Raw genomic sequence first — 26,257 nt, forward strand, 5'->3', positions numbered from 1 at the left:
ATACTGGATCAACTCCCACTCCGTAGTGCCTGCGGTACTATTGATTTTTCATTCTGGAGGCCGTGACTTCATCTTGCCCAGCATAGGCATGCTGTTCAATTGATCCTCATTTCCCTGGGTGGATATGTAAAAAATATGTCACCCCACTAATGAAGTGATCCTACTAATTTAATGTTTTACACTTAGTATTTTCAAAAGATTATGTAGCTCTTCTCTTGCTAGTTTACTTTCATTTATTGACATAGAATGATGTTGGGAGTTAAACTGATATTACTTTTGTTCATTAATCAGCCTGACCTTTACCAATATAATCCATCCATCCATCTATTATCTGAACCCGCTTTGTCCTACAGTTCAGGGTCATGGGGGGCTGGAGCCTAGCCCAGCTATAAGTTCATGTTTAATTGTAACACTTGAAGAGCAGAAAAGCACACAAACAAGGATGTATGACTGAAAAAGTCAGTAGTCAAGTACATCAAATTTTCTCATATTTTCATCACCATCTTTTATGAGCTTCACTGGGTCCTTCTACTAAGATTATACACATACCCACTAAAAGTAAATTATTATCATAAGGCCCCCTATAGGCCTGTGCTGCTCGCAGCAGTCACGATGCCAGGTGTGGAGGTTTCTTCGTCTTTGTAAAACAACTCGCCCATATGGCTTGTGCATATGTTACTGCATCTAATTCTACTTATTGCTGTACAATATGAACATACAGATTGTTGTTGTTTTTATGGTGCTCATATCTATGTGCTGCACTTGTCAACCAGGGCCTGCGAGGCTTCTCGTCTTGAAAATCATGTGTGCCGACGCTTTGTGTGTAAATCTACCCCCCTGCTCTGCTTTGTTATATTTTGCGGCCGTCCCTGTTTTCAGTGTGTGTGTGTGTGCCTGGGAATCTGTCTTCTGTGGTGGAAGTGGGTCTTTGTTTAAACCCATGAGGGTTCATTACTGTGATCCATCTCCCTCCCTGTTGGTGCCAGCGCTAACATACTGTGGCGTCTGTGCCGCTATTTTTAGTTTGGGTTTTGTGCGTGTGTTTGAAGGTAATTTGTCTTCATATGTATTCTTTTATTATTATGTGAATAGACCACTATTTTTCTATCCCCAGTAGTAATCAGCTTCTGTACCACCAGTATTTATCATAATAGATTCAAAATGTGCTGCTTCAGCCTCTATAGCACCTGGCCTCTTAGCTAATCTCATTGAAAAGATCGACAGTAACATGTGTCTCTCTTTCTCCCACACTAACCTATAATTGGGAGACAAACTGTAATGAGGTTGAGCAATTTATGTTGAAATAATGAGAAATTTGTCTTGGAATAGACTTAATGAGTGGACATGAGTGTTTAAATATTTTTGGCGTTCAAATTATATATAATTTGTTTTTCATTGTTATGTGAACATATGTTCTACAGTCTCTGTGTGTATAATTTTACCATAAAATAAAAATTTGAAAATGAAGTTTAAGTCTTAAAAAAACTAAAAACAGTCCCACATGTAGAAAAAATGTAAGAGTCCTCCTGTGTCCATTTCAGCCTCCTACTAGAATAAAACAGATCAAAGAAGTCAGCATCTCACAGTTATAGATTCTTTACTGTTATACTAACACATTTTACGCCGTCGCCCTGTGTTTCTGTGACACGTTCCGATGTGAGACTGTATATTCCTACAAGCCACCTACCAAGTTACAGTGTGAAACGAGATGAGATGCATGTTGAACTGTGAGGAGAAGTCTCAACTTGAAGTGACACAAGGACTCATTTCAAAATGAGAAGTGACAGGAGCTGTCACTACAATAAGTACACATATCCAGCGTTATGCCAATGACTTCTGTCAGAGGAGGCCCACGGTGCAGGAAATCTTCAAAAGCTTCCAGGATAGAGGGTTCACGGTGCCGTGACTGGCTGTCATACAGAAATCTGTTACATATGGAAATGTTGCCAGACCAGCTTAAATATAATTTTAAATATAATGTCTCGCTTGTGTCAACATTGTCATGCAAACTTTGCATACATGCTGCCTGGTCTGCTTCTTTCATTAACTGTGTGGTGGTGTGGTGCGTTGAGTTTTAAGCTCTTGTGGCTCATTTCTCCTGCAGTATTGTGGCTTCTGAGAGGTTTGTGCTGGAGCCCGAGGATTATGGTTCCATAATAAGACAGTAAATACAATCCCTGCACTCTTTGTTTGTGTTTGACCATCAGGGGCATCATGGGATTCTTGAGCCACAGCCTCAGAGTGAATACAAACACATTGACTTTCCTTTGTTACATCACATTTGTAGATTTGATTTTGAGAGAGAATCAACATAACATACTAGCTTATAAGTTACTTGCAGTGGCAGTATGGTATGCTCAAACAAATTGTGGTGTCTCATTGCAAATTGACCTTGGTTGGTTTTGTTTATGTTGTTTATTTCCACAGTGGAGAATTACTAAAAATAAAACACTGCACATGAAAGTTGAGCATTAATGTTAACATGTAGTCCTCCAGCTTGATGGGTAAATGTTTGAAGCTGAAATGTGCCCTAGGGTGGAGAACTTCGGTTACTCTTCGTTTAGTCCTGTGAAATTTGAAATAGGAAAAAAAGCCTACACAGAAATAAGCAGTAGGAGAGAGAAAATAGGGACGTGCAGGTTTGAGTGTGTGCAGTGACGGGTTTGAGTAATTTGATTATCTAGTGTAAATGACAGGATGATTACAAGTAAAGGAGAAGAATGAAGAGAAGGAGGAAAGGAGCAGTTAAAAAAAAAAGTAGGAACTATAGAGGCAGCAGTGCAACGTGGAGGAAAATGGATTCCAGCCCGACAGCAACAACAACAAGTTTCTGGATGGTAGTGCAGGATTTTTCATTTTCTGCTAAATGTGGCTCATGTTGTCTTTTCAATACTTTCTCTCTCTCTCACACACACAAATATAAACTGACCAACATTCATAAACAAATACATATTGCAGATTATAAATGCACATAGAAAACTGGTTCATGAAGAAGAGTCATGGGGAAGAGGAGAAGGAGGAGGGATGCAGGTGGAGATCAGTAATACAGCTCATGAACACACTGCAGCACAAAAGAATGGAAACATCAAAGAAGCGAACTGTGAAGTCTGAAATGGCTTTTGGCTCTAAAATGAAAGTCCGACATATAATAAATACATGCAGCCAACACACACACAACAGCTTCAAAAGCTGCATTGTGAGGACAAGAGGAGCGTTAAGTTAACAAGTTACCATAATAAATAGAAGCACTTAGTTTTCCACATTAAGGGCATTAACATTCAACACACATTGGGTTGTTATGCAGGAAAGGCTACTGTCACTGACACTGTTTGAAATCTCTCAGTTCTCTTATGTGGAGTCAAGGCTAGTGCTCATACTCAAAGCAAAGACACCAGATAGTGACTATTTTAGGAAGAAGAATTGATAATAGGCCACTAGTTCCCAACACAAACTGGACAATGTATTTACAAAAACAAAAATCAATGACTACAGATGGCATTAACCCATCTTCACAGTCTGATCTAGGAGACTGAGGTTCATCTTTGTGTCTTAATGTGCTTTGTGTACCTTGTTGGTCCATCACTGTAGTGTTAGCACTTAAATGTATGCATGATTGTACTTGTGTTTATTTGCTGTGTCACTTTAAACGCTGCTGTTTTATTGGATTTTATAATATTGTTAATATGAATTATGGTTGACCAAGAGTTGATTTGCCATATTTTACTACACTGGCATATTCACAGTGATCTTGAGTCATGTAAAAAAAAAGTAAACAAACAAAACATCTGAAGAAACCTATATGTTTGTTGTGACTAGTTACAGGTTTGCTCATATGGCCCATTTATGTAAGATGACTCAGAGTATTCCATGAGGACGTGACAGAGGAGAGGCTGCATGTGACAAGAATATAATGGGGACAAATGAGAATGAAAAACAGGGAGTGAATTCAGCAGTGGTGAAATATATGGAGGAGGTTGTTCAAAAGAAGAAGAAAAAAAAAGAAGCTTGCATGTTTGCTGGATTAAAATCTAATGTGTTTTTTTTTACAACAATACAGATTGTTGGTCCCTGAACATAGAGAGATGTGAGAAGAAAAGAAAATATGACTCAGTAATTTGAGAAGGGCTTGTGCATCTTTCAGCAGTTAAGTATAATTAAACCACGTGGGAATAACAGCTCCAACAGATCAGTAATTTTGCAGGTGACAGGAGGTGGAGCAGGAGCAGGAGGTGGGTCAGGAGCACACAGCATTTCCCTTTCAGGGCATTGGAAATGTCTCATTGTGCAGGTCAGTTGTATTACACTATTGGCTGATGAATGAATTCAGAGGTGGGCGTATAAACACGTTCAAGCACAAACCACAGGAGCTTTCCTGCCTGAGATCACACAGGCAGACAGTGGAGTGCTATGAATGCCTGCCAAACAAAAGTGTGGGCGTAACTCGCCTGAAAGGAGTCTGACATTTAAAGGCTCTTACAGAGGGCAGGGAAACCAATGACTCCACAGTAGTATCATATTTCCTGCATGCTGCCTTGTGTCTTGCCTTAGAGTGATGTTATAGTATTATGATGGATTTAGATAGGCAGCCTGACTTGGGCTTTTAGTGTAAGTACATCCTGATACTGAGGTGTTAATATTGAGAGCATATGTGTGGATCTGCTGTATGTTTCAGGCCATTTATACTGGTACAGATGCAGTGCAGTGTAACCTTGGTAGTGGGCTAAGGCGTGGTTGTGTTTTACATTCTGTGTTTACCTGCATGTTCTCTCCGTTACTCCCGCAGGCAGATGCAGCCACCAGTTTTTTGCGTGCAGCTCGTTCAGGGAACTTGGACAAGGCTCTGGATCACATCAAGAATGGGATTGACATCAACATAGCTAATCAAGTAAGATCGTTTCCAAGATCTTAAAATCTGCTTGTGTGTGTGTTTGTGTGTCAAAAGGGTGCCACCCACACATTTCAATTAACAAAACACCAAATTAAATTGTGGCTTATATTAAATCCATTACAACGTTCAGTCAGTATTCACATTGATTAACAAACAGAGCACCTACACAGCAATACATAAGCTAAGGAGCACACAACATGAATTCTTACTTAGTATCAATGCCTGATATTATACTTTATGTTCACTGAAATGCATTCTGGGAAAAAGTCAACCATCTGTGAGTCAGTAGGACTGCAGTGGATACTGTAGTAGCAGAACAAGAGTTTTATGGCTTTATAGTTGTTAATGTTTCTCTGGAGAAATTCACAGAAATTCATGACTCTATGTGCTGTATGTCTGAGACCACCCTCAGGTCCAGTAGTTCATTACTTGCCCACAGGCACCATATTAAAAAAAGTTTTGTCTGGTTGCAGTGGAACAAAATAGAAAGTGAAAGTGAAATATTACTCCAAGAGTTTAACCACTCTCCTTGGAATAATATATGTGGCCAGTTACAAACGGTGCCTGTGCAGTCCTACAACTTTTTTTTTTAGTTCCAGCCTGATTCCTGACAGTAAAAAGCTCAATAAGTTCAAAAGTCACATGATCATTTATTTTGCCAAGCTTCGAGCTATGTACCCCACCTCTCACCTGTAGATAGCTAGGATAGGCACCAGCCCCCTGGACAAGCAGGTTCAGATGATGGATGGATGGATGGATGGATGGATGGATGCCTGCCTGCCTGCCTGCCTGCCTGCCTGCCTGCCTGCCTGCCTCTTTTGGAGAAACGTTTGGCGGACCCCCCCCCCCCCCCCCCCCCCCCAAACACTGTGGGAATAACAAAAGGCTTTCACCGCAATTATGATTATGAAACATGTTGAACAGAGAATGGTGTTATATTCAAGTGAGAAAGACCACATGTTTGCAGAGTTTGGTTCTCAGAGGTACACACCACATAAAGTTATCTCACAGTATTCTCAATGGAAGGCTGTTTTTGCAGACTCAGCTAAGGACGAAAAAGAAAAGACCAAAAAAGAAAATTAAAAATTCATTGCTCTTAGACCCCCCTGATTCTCTGTCTTTGTGTAAAGTAGTGTAGATAAATAATTTAGTATATTAGATTATGGTTTCCTCAATCTGCATGCCCACTGTCTGCTCTCTTACAGCATGTTGCATCAGGATCACAACACAACAAATCCAGGCAATTAAATATGCAGGGACACAATAATGAATGTTTGTGGCTGTGGCTTGGTCGCAGTGTGTTATATCTAGGACGGTTGTGTGGTGGCACGATGTCAGTGAATGAATGGATTAAAACCCTCTCGCTGATATCCAAACTGTTATGCCTCCCAGTATGTGTTGTACTTAACACAACACATGCACCAGAGAGATAAGGAGACACAGAAGATAGATGACTATTAAAACAACAGGAAGGTTTTACAGGTTTTAGTTAATGTCTCGGTATGAAGAGCTATCAGCTAAATAATAACCTTCGATAAGATCTGCAATAATTACATTTAAGATCCAGAACTAACTGTGATAAATGTCCTAACATGGGTAATTTACCTCAATTTCCTGCTGCCTTTTTGTTTTGTTTATGATGATATTGATGGAGGTTTTTTTTTGTCTCATGGCTGAAGCAAGGGCAGAGATGATATTTATTTTTATATGTGATTTATGTGATTCTGCAGCAATAACCTGTCCTTGATATAGCTGCAATCCTTCAGCCATGGTGTCCTCTGACTCTCACTCTCTGACCCTCATGTATTCAGATATCTAACTTTCCTTCCATCATTGTGCAATTGCCTGTGTGGCTGTGTATACAGGTCCTGATTGTTTATATAGAGGAAGTAGATTAAAATCAAAGTTAGTAACAGTAAAAACTCTGTTTTAATCAGATGTGTAAGAACAGGCCTTAATTTTCACAGTGTTTTTAGTTGCCACTGATCCTCGGCGTGTTTCCTACCTCCATGTGCGCATGCTTGCAGAGAGGCTGTGCTCCCCATTTGAATTGACTGACACTGCAGTATGATGTGAAACTGGAGAAGAGTGTGGCTCACTGAGACTCCTGGTGGCCAGTTTGATAGCAGCATCTAAGTCTTTAAGACAGACACAAGAGGACAGACAGACAATCAGACAGACAATGCAGAGATTAAACAGTTGTCTGCCACCAACCACCCCCACCACTCCTTACTCATCAGTCTCGGTCCTCTCATGCTGTCGCTGTGGCTTTATCAGCTATTTTTAGAGGTACAGTAAGTAGACGAGTGGTGTTCTGCACAGCTGGAGAAGATGGGCATATGTTACAGTCCTCTTAGGAGTGTGAGACAGAAGGATACAGTTTCTCTCTCTCTCTCTCTGCTTGTTCTTCCTGAATTTCTGTCAGTAAAGAAGATGCATTTAGTACAGTTGAAGTATGGGTCTGAGCAGCAGCAGAAGTCAAACACATTGAGAATACTAAATAAGGGCAAATCTGAAAGGTCATGAGGTACTTAAATGTTCAGGACTGAGGCAAAGACCACTTCTAAAGGCCAAGGAGAGGACGGGGACATGTGTGATTACAGTACTTATTCTACCGCTGGTGCAATAGTGTTGGCAAACTCAAGCTAGTAAACACATTTCTGGTTTATCCCATATATTTGTTCTGTTAAACTCTAACTGAATCTCTCTGTGTTCTTCTAAGAATGGTCTTAACGGGTTACACCTGGCCTCCAAAGAAGGTCATGTCAAGATGGTCTTGGAGCTACTACATTCTGGCATTGAGCTGGAAGCCACAACAAAGGTATTTTTTTCTCTCTCTATGCTGCTATGCTTCTTAACTCAAACACTTGAACGTTCCCCATAATCTGTGAGCCTTTTAACATGGCAGGGGAGCTGCTGGTCAGCACTAGCTCATGACCTAGACAATCTAAAAGTGGTGAAGGCTTTGTTGAGTATCAGTCCTGAATCCTTTCACTGCTGGGTCTTCGTATATCTAACATACATAAAAAAACACATGCACACAGAAAAATGATCCAGGTTTCAAAGATCCTCCACTGGCTAGATGGATTTCAGTGTTGAGTCCGCAGTGTGGAGATCAAGACCATTAGGCTGTGATAATTGTCCTCTCATTCACTTTAATTTTCTTCTCTGTGTGACCTCCAGAAAGGGAACACTGCTCTCCACATCGCAGCGCTGGCAGGCCAGGAGAAAGTGGTGGCTGAGCTTGTCCACTATGGTGCCAATGTTAATGCCCAGTCACATGTGAGTCATCAAACAAGGATGGATGAGAAGTTAAACATCTTAATGGTGTTGTAATATGTAACTATACATTATGTATATATGTCCTAACAGAAAGGGTTCAGTCCTCTCTACATGGCAGCACAGGAGAACCATTTAGAGGTGGTGAAGTTCCTGCTTGAGAACGGTGCCAATCAGAGTCTCCCAACAGAGGTATGTGTGTCTCTAACAGGCTGCTTAATTATTCTGTCTGAGGCTGTCCTGACCAGCCACACTGATGATGAGTAATTGCATCCTCAAACATTAGGAGTGTCTGAGCTGTGAGATAAATAAAGTGCCAGGAGTGTGAAAATCATGCCATCAAGTTGTCTGCTGCTGTTTTAGTTTTTTTTTTTTAATAACCATGAAAAGCCACAGCTGGTCCCAATTCATTCTTTTTATGCACCAAAGACATTTTATCAGGAAAAGGTATTATAACTCTACTCAGATCTGCTTAAAGAATATAATATCACCTAGAACACGCTTGCTCCCTTTAACCTGCCTCATAATCATTTCCTTTTTTATATCCTATTCTTACTTGCTCCCCTCTTAACCCTGTCACAATTATGACCTAGTGGAAATTCTTCCAGTGTATTACAGTTGGAGTTAGCACATTCTGCATATCATTTGAAAGTACACAGTCTGAATTTTCATACCGTTTTAAGCAACATATGGTCAATAATAAAAACCTGTCCTGATTAACCTCCTCTGTTTCTCAGGATGGCTTCACTCCTCTCGCGGTGGCCCTTCAGCAGGGCCACGAGAACGTCGTGGCACTGCTCATCAACTACGGCACCAAAGGCAAAGTCCGCCTCCCCGCACTGCACATCGCTGCACGAAACGACGACACGCGCACCGCCGCAGTCCTCCTGCAGAACGACCCCAACGCTGATGTACTCAGCAAGGTACATAGTTACTAAAGTGTGTGTGTGTGTGTGTGTGTGTGTGTGTGTGCCATCACAATGCAGCTAAATGTAAATAATTCTATTAATGAGTAATAAATCATTTTGTTACTATAATTTCCTGAATTGTGTGTAATCTGTCTAATGATCTTGACCCTGTTATTCTGTAGTGATATAAATAGATTATAATTGTCCCTTTTATGCTTGTGTGTCTTTCTCTGCAGACTGGTTTCACACCTCTCCACATTGCAGCTCACTATGAAAATATGAGTGTAGCACAGCTGCTGCTCAACAGAGGAGCCAATGTAAACTTCACCCCCAAGGTCAGTTCATGTTAAGAGAGTTAAGGGAATAATATAATAATAACATGAACACATTGTACCTGTATGTTTATGAACAATACATGTAGCTACCCATTCTACTTTTGTTGTGTTGAGAGATACCCCCTTTGTTACCCCTGCTTCTCTAGAATGGCATCACACCCCTTCATATAGCCTCCCGGAGGGGCAATGTGATGATGGTGAGACTCCTGCTGGACAGAGGAGCACAGATTGATGCCAAAACTAAGGTAGTGTGCAGCCCAAATGTTCAATGTTGTTCTGTCTATGCATGCTTAATATTGTCCTATTATATACTGGATTTGTATGTTTCTGTTTAACATGTTGTTAACACCTCCTCCTCTGTCTTTCTTTGTCTCTTTCTTTGCAGGATGAGCTCACTCCTCTCCACTGTGCAGCCAGGAATGGTCACGTTCGCATCATTGAGATCCTGCTGGAACACGGTGCTCCCATCCAGGCTAAAACCAAGGTTGATGAATTCAGTGAAATGCTGCATTCACTCTGGCTGTCTTTTGAAGCCTGTAATCACCGATCATCAAGGCTTCTTGTTAAATGCTGAGTTTAACTTCTAGAATCTAGTACTTAGCGAATTAAATCAAATTAATGACTTTGATAACTAATGACTCTCTTGTCACATGAACGTGCCAAGATTATCCACACGTAATTGTAACACTGTTAATTATAATTTCACCCCCGTACAGAATGGTCTGTCCCCCATCCACATGGCAGCTCAGGGGGATCACATGGACTGTGTCAGGCAGCTCCTGCAATACAATGCTGAGATTGATGATATCACACTGGACCATTTAACCCCTCTTCATGTAGCAGCCCACTGTGGCCACCATCGCATGGCCAAAGTTCTACTGGACAAGGGAGCCAAAGCAAACGCACGTGCTCTGGTGAGTGACATGTACTTGCATGTTAAATGTTTAAGTACAGTCTATGCTGCTTGTTTGTTTTAAAAAGAGGTTATTTGTGGCAATTTTTGCTTTACGGTTCCCTCTGAAATTATGATTATAGTTAAATGATTGATAAACTTATAGAGAGTCTTTGTACGTAAAGATCCCAAACTCTCAGGGATATTGATATATGTGTGTTCTAGTTGTGAACTATTTCCTCCTCCTGTGTCTCCAGAATGGCTTCACACCTCTTCATATTGCCTGCAAGAAGAACCACATGCGGTCCATGGACCTGCTGCTCAAGCACTCTGCTTCCTTAGAAGCTGTCACAGAGGTGAGACAGTGTGACCGCGAGGGAGAGACTGAGATGAACAAATATCCACTCTGATGTAAAAGAACTCATGAAGCAGTCTCTTTTTGTGTGTGTGACAGATTACCGTATATTATATGAGTGACATCTATCTTAATATCTTGAAAACTGACCGACTTTAAAACCAATCTGCTGGCACCATCACTGAGAACAGTCATGTCACCCGGTCACATGTAACTAATGACCTGACCTTTGTAGATGTTGAGTTTCTCTTTTCTCTTTGTGTGCACAGTCTGGTCTGACTCCGCTCCATGTGGCATCGTTCATGGGTCATCTAAACATTGTAAAGAACCTGCTTCAAAGAGGAGCCTCACCTAATGCTTCCAATGTGGTGAGAACTATTGCTTTCTTATAAATCCCGCCAGGTGTCATAGCCTGAGGTGCCACTTGGCAGCAGGCAGGGGAAGGCAGCTGCATGGGGGTCAGTCAGGCTCCCCTGAAGTGCTATGAAACCCTAAACTACAGCCATAACAAGATTTGAAATGTTGAAATGTGCTACAATGTACTTTAAGTGATTGGTTTGTGTATTTTTCTTCATCAGAAAGTGGAGACACCCCTCCACATGGCCTCCAGAGCAGGACACTGTGAAGTGGCTCAGTTCCTGCTGCAGAATGCAGCACAAGTGGACGCCAAGGCTAAGGTACAAGCTGCTTTATTTGTCACAATATTCAGTCAGTCCACATAAACTAGTTTAAAACATGAGTTAACCTCCATTTCTCCACTCTGTGTGCTCAGGATGACCAGACCCCCCTACACTGTGCGGCCCGCATGGGCCACAAGGAGCTTGTCAAGCTGCTCCTGGAACACAAGTCCAGCCCTGACTCGGCTACAACTGCAGGTCACACACCCTTACACATCGCTGCACGTGAAGGACATGTCCACACCATTCGAATTCTACTGGATGCTGGAGCACAGCAAATCAAGATGACAAAGGTAGAGTAGAAATCTCTCAGCGAAGTCCACAAAAAAGTGAATGCTTCTTAATGAACTTTTGGTATGGTAAACATCTCTCCGTGTACTTTTTCCCCTGTTGAGCAGAAAGGTTTCACTCCCCTTCATGTGGCTTCTAAATATGGAAAGGTGGACGTAGCAGAACTCCTTCTGGAGAGAGGAGCCAATCCTAATGCAGCTGGCAAGGTGAGACGGTCTGTGCACCAGAAACAACGAAGCAGACTTAACTAGCCTGTGAGAAGCAGGATTTTATTTTAGTTCGCCAGATTACCATGGTATGTGTTTCATATATTTATGTCTGTGTGTGGTGTTATATATGTGTACATGTGTATGTGTGTGATTAACAGAACGGTCTGACACCCCTTCATGTGGCCGTCCATCACAACAACCTGGATGTTGTAAAACTCCTGGTCAGCAAGGGAGGATCTGCACACAGCACTGCCAGAGTAAGATCGGCACTATGTTGGCAGACCAATATAATGCCGGACACAACATGCCACCCCGTCAATTTAAACAAAAATACACAAAACAGGTCAAAAAAGTGTGTGACACCTCACTTTAACGGTGATGTAAAATTCTACATGGACAGTTCTTAGAGGAGCAATGCCCACTCTGGTTTGTGTCCTATTTTCTCTCTGCAGAACGGCTACACCCCCCTGCACATAGCGGCCAAGCAGAACCAGATGGAAGTGGCCAGTTGTCTTCTTCAGAACGGAGCGACACCCAATGCAGAATCCCTCCAAGGCATCACGCCCCTACACCTGGCTTCACAGGAGGGAAGGCCTGATATGGTGGCTCTGCTCATCTCCAAACAGGCCAACGTAAATCTAGGCAACAAGGTGCAGTCCTGGAGTAGATCCCAGAAAGTAATATTTGATGGATGTATCTTTCCTTCTTCAGAATAAATTGATAACTCACTCTTTCTGTCCTTCAGAACGGCCTGACTCCTCTGCATCTTGTAGCACAAGAGGGTCATGTGGGTATTGCTGACACGTTGGTCAAACAGGGTGCCTCTGTTTATGCTGCTTCACGGGTAAAACACACCACACTGGTTTAACAAAACGTTTAAAAATGATGTCCAAACATGACAACATATGCTAACAATGAAGCTGCTGTCTCCTTCTCCCAGATGGGCTACACACCCCTTCATGTGGCCTGTCACTATGGCAACATCAAGATGGTGAAGTTCCTTCTGCAGCAGCAGGCTCATGTTAACAGCAAGACGAGGGTAACATTCCATGTCATCACTTTTTTTTTTTATAATCTCATCGATGGAAACGTTGCTCTTTCATCTGACTCCTATTTTTGTGTCTCCAGATGGGTTACACACCTCTGCACCAGGCAGCTCAGCAGGGCCATACAGACATTGTTACCCTATTATTGAAACACGGAGCCCAGCCCAATGAGATCACTACGGTGAGACACTGCATAACCTTGCTCCAACACTCAACATTCACATGGTATTTTCTCTTAGGAACCAGAAATGTGTGTCTATTTTAGAGACGTTCCTCTGAGAACATGTTCTCTTTTTAAGCTTATCACCACTAAACCATAATTATTACAGTGTATGAAAATAATCTTTTCCATTGACAAAATGACAAAATGTTGTTTTTGTGTCAAACTGGTTAAAGCTATGCAGACTTTTTAGTAATGTTTCTCATCCATCTTTCTGTAGAATGGGACATCTCCCTTGGGCATTGCTAAGCGGCTGGGTTACATCTCTGTCATAGATGTGCTTAAGCTGGTTACAGAGGAGTCCGTCTCCACGGTGAGCAATACATCATGCATGGTTCACATGCGCACACCAAGAAGTAGCCTTGACACGCCATGACTCAGATCTTCAGTCCTGTCTTAATCACGCTCAGCTTCCTCACCTTCTTTCAAATTCATTTGCTTCCTGTGTGCCTCCTCACAGATCACCACAGAGAAGCATCGGATGAGTTTTCCAGAGACAGTTGATGAGATTTTGGATGTTTCAGAGGATGAAGGTAGGCTATCTGGTAAAACTCTGTACATCTTGGATCATTTTGTTTTCAGCCCTGATTTGCTATTTTGCTAGACGAAGACTGTATGGGAAGCACACGGACATATTGACATGTGGCTGTTTATAACACCTTTTCTTTCCATTTGTTTTGTAGGGGTTGCCCAGCTAACGTTAGGTAGGATTGTGTCTGTATCTCTCTGCCTTGTCCGGTCCGGTGGCTATAGTGAACTTGTTCCTTCATTGCCAATTGCACTTTTCTCATTTTCTCTGTCTGTCACTAATTGTCTTTCTAATCAGTTCTATTCTCAACTCCAGCAATGTTTACTAGTCTTCTCATCTTTTATTCTCTCCAACGTGTTCAGAGATTTATTTATAAAAAAAAAAAAAAAAAAAAAGTGTCCGTTTTTCATCAGCATGTAGTCACAACATTTTCCTTTTATCAGCGTATCTGTTTGTGGGCTTATTGTTGACAGAACTCCAATATTTCTGCATTTTTAAAAGACAAATGACTCCAACTTTTCCAAATTAGCATTGCTGTCACATTTGCCTTTTAGAGCCTAATTGATCCATAAACTGATTAAACACATGCTGTGCTGCAGCTGCGGCTCTCTCCTGAAAACAACACGCACAGTTGCTGTTTATGCAGCAGCATTTATGCTTAAAAAAAATGAATTAGAATTAAATTACTACAATTATTTAAAAAAATAAATATTTGGAGCTTCATTTCTTGTTGTTACGTAAACTTAATTTAATTACTTTTTTCCTTTAACATTTTTCTGTTTTCCTAAACAGCTAATGGATGTCAAACTGTCTGTGATCATCTCTGTCTCGTATTGTGTTTACTATTGGTATTATTTCAGTCTCATTCCTATTTATTAATTGAGGTATTTTCTCCTACACAGAAACAACCATCACCACATGTGATTTCATCTTTAATGGGCATGCTCACTAAAAAAAGCTGTCACCAGGTGCCTTGCAGTTTGCCGTCCATGCAGTGTCCTCAACTGTGTTTAATACTCACTGTCTTTACCAGTCTTCTTTCACTCCTTTGGTTTCCATCAGCTCTGGTTGTTGTTGGTTTGACCGCATTGCTTGGACTAAAAATTTGAAAAAGCTCTGTGGCCTTTTTTTTTTCCTGTGATGTCATGAAGGGATGGGAAGGATAGAGGTGTAATGATCTGAATTATTTGATTTGAAGGGAAAGAATGTTTAAAAAAAACAGAACAAAAGTCAAAAATTTTATTGGCAGATATTTTGCCTTGATTTAGCTTGTGTAGTTCAGATGATCATCCTTTTTTGGCCCGTATTCCCCTGTTCTCATCCTTTTCTTTCTTAACTCCTTATGTGCTTTTTTTGCAACCTGTTCTTTTACCAGATTTTTTTTTTGCCTCTTCTTCCACCTCCCTTACCGCTTTATTTTTCCCCACAGGAGACGAGTTGCTGGGGATGGACGGCGCGCGCTATTTGAAGCTTGATGACTTCAAGGACCAGGATGATGACTTTCTCTCCCCAAAGAAGACCCTCAGAGACTTTGAGGGTGGCATGGGTACCACGTAAGTATATCATGAGCAGACCAGCTGCTAAATTAAGGCTTTTGGCCTGGTTTTGATTTATTTTTAAGAATAATAGCCATGTAAAATGTGACGGATCTTTCTTTTTTTAAGATAAAATTCTTCTTCTTCTATCGCAGGCCCTATTCTCCTGCTATTCCCAGGATCCCATGTGTGTCACCAGAGACAGTTTTGCTGGATCAGGTATGCTTAACTCATTTACAGAGTGAATTTTAGGCAAACATGACCTTGACAACTAAAATTTATTGGGGCAGCAAGATACTTGTAGTAGTATGTTATGATTTCTGCTATTGTCTTTTAGTTGATTTGCTTTCGCCCTGTTTCTTTCATTTCACTGTCTTATCTCTTCTCTGTCCATTCCTACCATTTTTCTCTAGCTGCATCTTTTCAGTCGTGGTTATTTAACTACCTCCCGGTTTTTCACAGCTTGTCTCCCTTTGTCTCTCTTTCTCTCTGACCTCAGCACACCCCCATTCCTTTGCCAAAAGAGTATGATGAAGATTCTCTTATCCCAAGCAGTCCAGCTACAGAGACATCAGACAATGTCAGCCCTGTAGCCAGCCCTATTCACACTGGGTGAGCTTTTTGTCCTCTTTGGATTGTTATTACATTTTGGCAGACTAGAGACAAAGTACTCAAAATGTGTGTACATACACTTTTATAACACCTATACGGTATATACAGCGAAAGCTATATCATAGCATTATAGTCATGCTTAGTCATAATTAAAATGTGAGTCACACAGTCAGTCAGCATTTAAGAAGTAGACATTAAAGTGAGGGATGAAAGATGAGAGTCAGCCCGTCAGTCACACACAGTCATTTGTAGTAAAGGTGCTGCTGTCTAATCCAGGATCAAACAGCTATTTCTTTTTTTTGGTCTGTCATTCTTGAACTTTGCAGTCACTCCACATGCTCTGTTTTTCCCTGCATTGCTGAGACAAGCAAATGAAAAGTGCACCAGGCAGTAAATTGACGTCCTCTTCATGAATAACATAATGCATAAACTGATCAATTCCAAACACTGCTAAATGAACCGCAAATGTTTCCTGTGTTGTATTTGTTGTTACATTCACTTCATTAGTATGAGCTCTGAATGTAGTTTTTATTAAACCCCTGCGACTTCCTCAGCTTCCTGGTGAGTTTTATGGTGGATGCTCGAGGTGGCTCCATGCGGGGCAGCAGACACCACGGCCTGCGTGTGATCATCCCTCCTCGAACCTGCGCTGCACCTACACGTATTACTTGCCGTCTCGTCAAGCCCCAGAAACTGACCACACCTCCTCCGCTGGTGGAGGGGGAGGGCCTCGCCAGCCGGATCATCTCCCTGGGTCCATCCAGTATGCAGTTTCTTGGGTGAGTCAAACATGGACTTAGTTAGCTTACTGTATTTGATTATAACATGTCCCTATGCTTGTTTCAACCTGTATTTAACATTATTTCCACAGACCTGTCATAGTGGAAATCCCTCACTTTGCCTCACTGGGCCGAGGTGACCGAGAGCTTGTGGTCCTCCGTAGTGAAAATGGTTCTGTGTGGAAGGAACACCGCAATCGCTATGGCGACGAAGTGCTGGAGACTATTCTGAATGGCATGGATGAAGGTCAGTGTGATGATGATGGATGTCACTGTTCATGAGGCTTTGCAGATAAGTCAGTCTTAATCTTGATGTATGACCCTGGAAATACATAGCAGGAGTGTTTTTTTTTCAATGTTTGTGTTCTCTGTTTTACGTCTTCACAGACCTAGAGAGTCACGAAGAGCTTGAGAAAAAGAGAATCCGTCGAATCATCTCCACCGACTTCCCCCTGTACTTCGCTGTAGTGTCTCGCATTCAGCAGGAGAGTGATGTCATCGGCCCGGAGGGCGGCCGGCTGACCAGTAAACTGGTGCCACACGTCGAGGCCATCTTCCCAGAAACTGCTGTCACCAAGAGAGTGAGGCTGGGGCTACAGGTAGGAATAGTAATGAAAAACAAAAGGGAATAGCTGTTGTGCAGATCCACACTTTTTCATAAGAATCTCAAAACAACAGCTGCCTTACCCGTGGCCTCGCTGTTTGTTTGTGGATGCATAACACACTGAGAGGCATTAACTTTAACTACTTATAAATTAGCATTTGCAACACGTGTTGTCGGTCCTGCCAAACAGGAGCTTTTGGCAAATGTGCGACAGACTGTTACTCATCCAGACCTCCACAGACACACATATGGGAAGTTGGCAAACACTCATGCTGACTATCCGTTTTCACTCAAACACCACCGCTTGGCTTTGTTTTCCATGACAGAGAGATTATGATGGATTATAGGCTCTTCATTTCAGTTGTTTTGGTCACTTCAGCATGTTTACGTTGTTGTCAGGACACTGATGTAAGGAAATGGCATGGAATCTTGCTTTACCTTAAGCTGGTCTGTTTATGTTTTTCCTTTTTATCCAGCCATCCATCACTCCTCAGTTGCCTGATTTAAGTTGTGAGCCACACTGACCGAGCTGAAGCACTGATCTGAGCTGGGTCAGGTGTGAAATATGAATTTGTTGCATGCGTGAGTATGGCAGTGAGTTTGATGCTTTAAGATGTTGCATGTTTTTTTCCTTTTGCACCTTGCCTATGCCCTTTTGGATTTAAATGCAACGCTTTGCTTCAAGTTATCCTTCACATTTTTATGTACTCAGCCATTTTCAGCTCGCGTCCTTTAAACCGTGTTGTCTGCATCTTATCAATGAGTTTTGTCCCTCACCACTTTTTAACTCAGGCACAACCCATCCCTGATGAATTGCTGACAAGGCAGCTTGGTAACCAGGCAACCTTCAGCCCCGTGGTTACCATCGAACCACGCCGACGCAAATTTCACCGTCCAATTGGATTGCGCATTCCTTTACCGCCGTCTTGGAGGGAGAGTCCTCGTGATGCTGGCGAGGGTGATACCACCAGCTTGCGCCTCCTCTGCAGTGTCATCGGTAGGATTAACTTGACATTTTTCCCCCCTGTACTTCCATATGGGAATCTGTGAAATTGGTCACATGATGCAGTTGTTGTGTCACAGGTGGAACGGCACCAGCTCAGTGGGAGGACATCACTGGAACTACCAAACTGATGTACGCCAACAACTGTGCCAATTTTACCACCAATGTGTCTGCAAGGTGAGCAACTCAGCAGCAGTTAAGACACATGTAGGAGTCCGCTCTCCTTCACAACTCCTGTTGAACACACCTGAATATTATCATTATCTTCTTCGTCTCCCTTATCCAGATTCTGGCTGGCAGATTGTCCACGTACAGCTGAGGCAGTGACCTTTGCCAACCTGCTATACCGGGAGCTGATGGCCGTTCCATACATGGCCAAGTTTGTTATTTTTGCCAAGATGAATGAAGCACGGGAAGGACGCTTGCGTTGTTACTGCATGACCGATGACAAGATGGACAAAACTCTGGAGCTGCATGAAAACTTCACTGAAGTGGCTCGCAGTCGAGATATTGAGGTCAGAGTTAAGTCAGATTATACTGAAGATAATCAGATTAGATTATCGATACTCATGGTTGAATAGGACAGATGATGTTAGACTTTATGTGATATATTAATACTCATTGTCCATTTGCAGCTGCAGAAGCTGTATTTTTAGTCTGTGGAGCTGTACAGTGTCCAGCTGACCTACAGGTTTAACCTTCAGTATTTCCTAGACAGATGTGTTCCATTGTACCAGGGTGATGCACGAATATATTAGCCTATAGTTTTACAACTTTCAGTACTTAGCATGTTGCAGCCATAATCGTGACAAAAGCACAACCATGGCACAGCCACAGTGTCAGCTGTTTAACCTCAAGGCCTCAAATGCAGCTGCAGTCAGCAGGACAGCTGGTGACTCAGCCCCTTTAGTTTAGTGTTTTTAGTGCAGTGGTGCTGGAATATCCACAGCTGAGGACTCATCGTATCATAATGCATCTTAGACTGTCCCCAGGGGTCAGAGGGGTTTTTATTTGAGGACATCTTAGTCCATTTAAGGCATTATCTTTCCACAGAAATCATTATTGCGGTTCCTGTAAACATCTTAAATATTAAAGGACGATAGTATGTCTCATCATGTTGGACATTTTTTACAGCTAATGGAGGGCATGCCGCTGCACCTGGAGTGTTCTGGGAACCTGGTGCCCATCCGGAAGGCCACTCAGCAGCCTCGTAGCTTCAGCTTCCAGGCCTTCAGAGATAACAGACTTCCTGTGTCTGTCAAGGTCTGTCCCCATTCAACTGTTCATATATGCCTGCCCCTCTTTCACTTACCATGTGTGCATAGAGTATTTGGCTTCAATTTTACGTGTCAAGGAGCCATCAGTTCAGAACCTGCTGATCACCAGAAATTCTCACTGTTAGCATGTTAATGTACTCATAACAGTCCAGCTCTCTCTCTCTCTCTCTCTCTCTCTGTTCTCATTCAGTACACCACTACAATAAAAACACAGCTGCAGAAATAGAGTCTTATATATTCATAAAGTATGAAGGAAATGTAGATGTCTATCATTGTCGAATCATTATTTCTTAACAAAACAAGAAGTAAAACAAGAAATAAAATGATATTTTTACATTTTATTCTTGCACGTGTGACAATAAACACCCACTGCCTTAGTCCTTCTTCTTAATCACATTTATTCATTTGATTTTTCTGCATTTTAATAACCCTCTAGATGATATATCTGTTCTCATACTGTGCATATATATGTTCCTGTTCATGTCTGCCCTGTGACCATATTTCTGTGTTTTACACTTTTGTTTCTCAAGTACTGTCAGCGTCTCTCTTTCTCCGTCCATGTGTGCTAGTCATTGTGATGTACAGTACTGTTCAGTATCAGCTAGATGATTACTTTCAGCTGAACATCAAACAACTTACCTAATTTGCTGTCGACTTTCCTGGGTAATTGTTTGCATGTCCTGTGACTCCCTCACTTTCTTTGCCTGCCTTCCTATCTTGCGGCCTTGCCTGTCTGTATGTGTCTGTCTCACTGTCTTTCTTTCTCTCTCTCACGGTCACTCTGTTACTGTCTGGTCTGACAGATGTCCAGGTAAAATGTGCAGGTAAATCTCTCCCTATCGCCTGCCTGTGGACTGCTTCCATCCCTGTTTCCCCCCCTGCTTCTCCTCCCATGTTAACTGCGCCACAAAACTCGAGACACTGTGGAGGGATCTAATACCTGTGTTGGTCTGTTTTCTCTTCCTCCTCCTTGCTCTCTCTTTTTCTATGTGTCTTTACTTCTCTTCTCTCTCTGTCACTACATTATTTCTCTTCTTTTTTTCTTTCTCCGTATCCTTCCTCTGCTCTTTCTCTTCCTCCATTTCTCATGGTGTAACTGTAGGTCAGAGATAGTAACAAGGATGCTGCAGGTTTTTTGTCATTTTTGCGGAAGTGCACCAAATATGAGGACACGCAGCACGTACTGTGCAACCTAAACATAACCATGCCACCTTGTGTCAAGGTAAGGACACAAAAACATACATAATAAGAAACTCATATTGTATTAATTTTACATGTGAACTCTTCAAACCTTTTTTTAGGTTGTTGGAAGTGAGGAACGAAGACGAACTTTAACCCCTCTCGCCCTGAGAGAGCGGTACAGCGCGCTGAATGAGCCCGGTGTAGGTGAGTCCTCACTGCCTAACATTCAGCCCTCTCCTGAGAAACATGCAGCAGAGACGGGCGCTGAATGTTGCACTGCCCCTTTTACCCACAGCCCCTGCTTCTTACTCTGCCCCCTCTACTCTCCCTTATCTGTCTCGCGTGCACGCATGGCACAAAGACTGAGCCTTGGATGCAATGCACTGCTCCACAGTATGCCCCCAGAGTTACTTGCAGTGCATTTTAGAGGAAATCAGATTGAATGTGTGAGCAGAAGACTATAGCAGCAGTTCCCAACATGAACCAAACTGGCTCCAAGGCACACGGCAACTTTTCTGTCCTGAGTGTCCTGGTAGCTCTGACAGTCAATGAATGAGTTCTGTGATTGGTTTTGCATGGCGCTGGTATCTCCACTGCGATTTCCAACGGCATGGCGGCAGATACTGTCAGCAAATGCACTGTAGCTTAGCACTGAGAATGGGCAGGAGCTCGCAGTGGAGCTAGACAGAGGAGTCCTTACACTGGCCTGTGGTAAAGGAACACAGACAACATGACCATTCTAGTTTAAATGATGCTTATGGTGGGTGGGGAACCACCGAGGGAAAGGCCTTTTCTGTCTATCAAGTACACAGCGCTGCTACATTGCACCTCAGTACCTCTGTAATGATTAATGAATGCTACTGTGGTTATTGGGACTAGCACCTGAATGAACCCCAAATTCTAACCTCCCCCCCCATAATGAGAATTGTATGGATAAAAGCAATGTGGTGGGTGTTAATCATTTTCTCCTACAGAGCAGTGCTCTTTCTAAGGTAAGTATTTGTACTAATCTTATAGCAGATGAAGCCAGTGTCATGTCTTTGATCTTGTAAATGATATGTTATGTATGGAGGATATTCTTTATATTTGGACAGTCCAGTCTGTAAATAAATAATAAATAAATAAAAAAGTCTTCCATGACACTGGCTTTGAATGCATCGTTGCTAGTTTCTAAACTGGCTGTTTTCATCTTCTTCTTTTTAGCTACAGTGAACGCCATGGAAAGGACCGAGATAAAAATCAACATCATCTCTGAACAGCTGGGTCTGAGCTGGGCAGGTTAGTAAGGAGCATTTGCAGCAAAACATGGAATTACAATCTGGAACTGCTGTGGTTTTTCTGTAATGAGTCATATATCTTCAAACATCAGAAATAGGCACTCGCATTTTGTATTGATATATTCATTCATTTTTATGATGCTTTCAGTGTAAAATGATTACTCAATTTTTGTAATTTCATTATAACCCAGGCAATTTTTCTTTTTTTTTCAGAGTTGGCTCGAGAGCTTCAGTTTGGTGTGGACGACATCAACAGAATCCGTGTGGAGAATCCAAACTCCCTGCTGGACCAGAGCTCTGCCCTGCTCAACCTGTGGGCTAGCAGAGAGGGCAAAAGAGCAAAAAGTGAGTCCAATAGAAAGGAATGGCTTTGCTCTCATGTGTTTATTTACCAAATTTCAAATTCTTGGCTGAATGCTAATATTTCTTCCTTTCATTGATGCTTTTCTACCCTCTGATTTTCTGTGATTCTCCTGTTTGTGTCACACCCCTCCTCTGCTGCCCCCCTATTTGTCTCTCTGTCATCCTCCATGTCTACTTCAGTGGAGAGCCTGTACTCAGCTCTAAGGAACATTGATCGTGCAGACATTGTAACCTCTCTTGAAGCTCAGGCTCCACAACCAGCACCCGTTTCTTGGAGGAGGGTGCCTGCCGACTGGGTGACCGCGACTCCACCCTGCTGTCCCCCAGTGTCATTAATGGTAAGACACACATCAACAATAACACACAGACGAGACTCAAATTAATGTATTAATGTATCAAAATTACCCCTCAACTATTAAAACCCAGTGAATTTTATGGTGAGGCTAATATTAAACTTGTAGTAGCATTCACCACAAGTGCTAAGACACAAATCATAAACACAAAAGGATGACATTAATGTGGTCTGATGCTTACGTAAACAGATGTATTGACCACCATAGCTAATATAGCCATCACTGCTCAAAACATAAGACAGAATTCTCCAGTACAACCAGGTGAGCTGTGTTGTTTACTTTTCCTCCTCCCTGCTTCCGTTGAGTCTGGGTAACAGCCATTGTGCCTTGTCTCTGTTGCCCCACAAGAGATCACGGACACGAGGCCATCACGCCTAATGCACAAGCCTCGAGTTATTAGACCCCCGTTTTTCAGAAGGGGTAAGTTGAAGGGAGCTTGGGCTGCATGGTGGTTTGCTGCTCATGACATGTACATGATGAGGATGATGATGATGAGTCTCAAATGGTGTTTTTGAGGACTGAGGAATGGTGTCATTCTTCCACCATAAACCCAGCCTTTTGCAGCATGCACTAACATTGCTGTGCATTCCTCACTGGGGCACAAGTCATTTTATTTTTTTAGTTGCACTTTTTTACACCTCATACATGAGCCCTGAACATGATGGTTCTTATATTACTTATATGAGAGATGAGGATGTAAGAGAGTAAATGAGACATCAAAAGGCCAAACATTTAATATACTGTAGGGGTAATTCCTCTTGTTCTATTAATGAGATTGTTTAGAGGACAGATGGATGTGTGTGTGTGTGTGTGTCTGGGATGGATGCACTAGTTAAAAGTAGTACACAGATGTGTACAGATGACAGTGTGCTCTGGGCCTTCATACCTTGTTTCTATCTTTCTCTATCTTTCCGGAGAACAAGACAAAATTTCACCTGTCCCATTATGCTTGATTGACAGCAGGCATTGTCACGTCACTGCAGTGTCCTAGCAGTCATGAAATTTTGTCTTCTCCTCAGGCCTCCTATTTTTCTGTCTTTTTTTTTTCTCTGAACCTGTGACATGTCATATCTGCTGCCCAGTCGCCCCCTGCTCCTCTTCCTCCTCCTCCTCCTCTTCCTCCTCCTCCTCCTCCCTTTTCCTGCTCTTCTTCCTAACAGCTCTTCCTGTCCGACCTCTGACCTCATATGACCTCATGTTGACCTCTGGGCCTCCTCTTCTCTTGTCATCTTATTTTCCCGCGCTCTCCTCCCTCGTTTCAGTCGAGCGGGGACCCTCTCCTCCTCTTTAAATCCAGCTCTGTGTGTGTACTACAGTTTGTGCACGTGCATGCTGCATGACTTGCTGTTACTGTATCTGTGTGTGTGTGTGTTTCAGACCTGGGCTTTAGGAAGCAGAAATTTTTCATCAGTCAGTGAAAGACATTTTCTTTATTCAGCTTGCAAGGAATTATATTTTTATGTTCACTTATTTATATTTAACATATTTTATACTTAAATAAAGTATCTGTTTCTACACAAAAAAACACCTTGACAGATAAATTGAGTTTAGCATAACAGTTTTTAAAATACTGTAAAAACTCATTTTACCCAGGTCTACCCTAGATGACAACATGTACAGAGACGTGTGTGTGTGTGTGTGTGTGGAGTTTCATGAAAAAAATAGTTTAAAAGTTTGTTGTTTGTTGTTTTTTGATTATGACATCTTTATGTGCATGGCATGCTTTCAATGTATGAAGTTATCCTCACATTGTAAAATGTTTTTTCTCTGTTCAATGGGTGTATTTCACTCTTGTTTTTTTTTTAATGCTCTATTAACAAACAACTGTTTTTGTTCTTTTCCTGTAAAATAAATGGTGTGTTTTCTTTAAATGCTGCTAATGCTGCATACTGTAGCACATAATGTTCAACGTACAGAGTTGATGTGATGTCGTGTCTTTCATTCATGGGCAAAATAAGTAATTGTAGTGATAGTCCCAGGGTCTGAGAAATGCCACTGACTCTTCTATGGGGAAAATAAAATTAATATGGATGAATATTAATAAGAAATATCATTAAGATGATTTTATGTTTCTTATATTGGCACATAGTGTAACAGTCCGTCAGTTGTTTTGCCCCTGTCTGATGACAGACTCACTGTTAGGTTTGTCTGAACATTATCTGCAAGCAGGGGTATTGCTGTGAGGTGTGTACGTTTGCGTATTGGTTTGTGTGTGTGTTGGTGTGTGTGACGTGTTCTATACTGAGCCTCACTTTTGAGCTAAAATTCTGTGTCTTCATCTGTTTTTTAAAAATATTGCAGCGTTGTACGCTTGTGTGTGGTGAAGTGAGTAGCGTGCTGTGCAGTGTGTGTTCATTTCTTTTGTTGTGCCATGACAATCTGTGGAGTGGATTTGTGCTTTCACTACATGTCTTTGCCTTTGACACACCTGTGTGTGCGTGCTTGTGTTTAAACAGCAGGAGTGAAGGGAAGGGAGATAACCCAGATTCACCTAACTCATTCTAACCCTCATTCTAATTCTGACTCATTCCTCCCTGTTCACCTCATTCTGATGCCACCTCTCACCATCCTGGCCCTGTACCATCCCAGAAATACACACACACACACACGCTTACCCACGCAATGGTCCATTAGCACATAAACTCTGAGAGACAGTTACTCACACAGTAAAGAGGTATTTTCACCCATCGTTACAGTTACTGTGCAGAGCTATAAAGGACATAAATCTATCATGAAACATTTAACATGAACAAAATACAGTTTAGACTTTTTTTATTTTAGTTGTTTATGCTGGATCTTAATAGATATTTATAGGATAGTTTCTGCAGAATTACATAATGTACAGCAGTGTATCAATATGTGCAGACCATGATGTTGTGTTAACATTTACCATTCAGTACAGTGATACAGTAAATGATCAATCTTTTAAGTTAATCCCTAACCCTTGTTATACCTTTTATGTGCTTATTTTTGCCAACCTCTTTGCTCTTAGATTTATTAAATAACTGTGTTTTCTACAGGATTTGACTGCAAACGTAAACATCAGAACAAATATGATGGGTGAAATGTTTCTTTACTGTTTGATTTTGCCTTGTTTCATTCATCTAAAACTCGGGCGGTGCAGCAATATCTTAAAAAACATCTTACCCACATTATGCTCTGATTAACCCCCAATCCAAACAGCCACAAGTGCCAAAATCAGATCAATTCCTTCTGATTCTTTAAAAGAGTAAATTCTGATAATAAGTATTTATCACATCTTAAAAAAAAGGAAAAACAGGCTAATAAAGCAATAGGGTTCGAATTCAGGAAAACAAACTTTACTTATTATTCATTAAAGAATTTATCATACACTTTTACACTATTAAGGGATACTATCTCTTATCTGTCCAAAAAATAGGCAGATTTTGTGTTAAATAAGCTCAATATGATGTATGACTGTGTGTCTTTGTATGTCTGTGTCCTAGTCTTGTTACACTCTTGGTAATCGAAACAATGAACAAAACTTTATGATAAATATTCACATGCAATTGATATTCAAGTCCAAGTAAATTAAAAGGGACTGATGTCATTTTAAATGTGTGTGTGTGTGTGTGTGTGTGTGTGTGTGCACATTTATGTACATGTGCCTGCGTGCGTGCGT

The 26,257-nt window shown here is 41.7% G+C and overlaps 1 pseudogene; it reads left to right on the top strand.

Moving 5' to 3' along the window:
- Positions 1-26,257, top strand: part of LOC114444099 (ankyrin-1-like) — a 48,673-nt pseudogene that overhangs the window by 15,573 nt on the left and 6,843 nt on the right.

The sequence above is a fragment of the Parambassis ranga genome, chromosome 12 (assembly GCF_900634625.1).
Source record: "Parambassis ranga chromosome 12, fParRan2.1, whole genome shotgun sequence".
NCBI lineage: Eukaryota > Metazoa > Chordata > Actinopteri > Ambassidae > Parambassis > Parambassis ranga.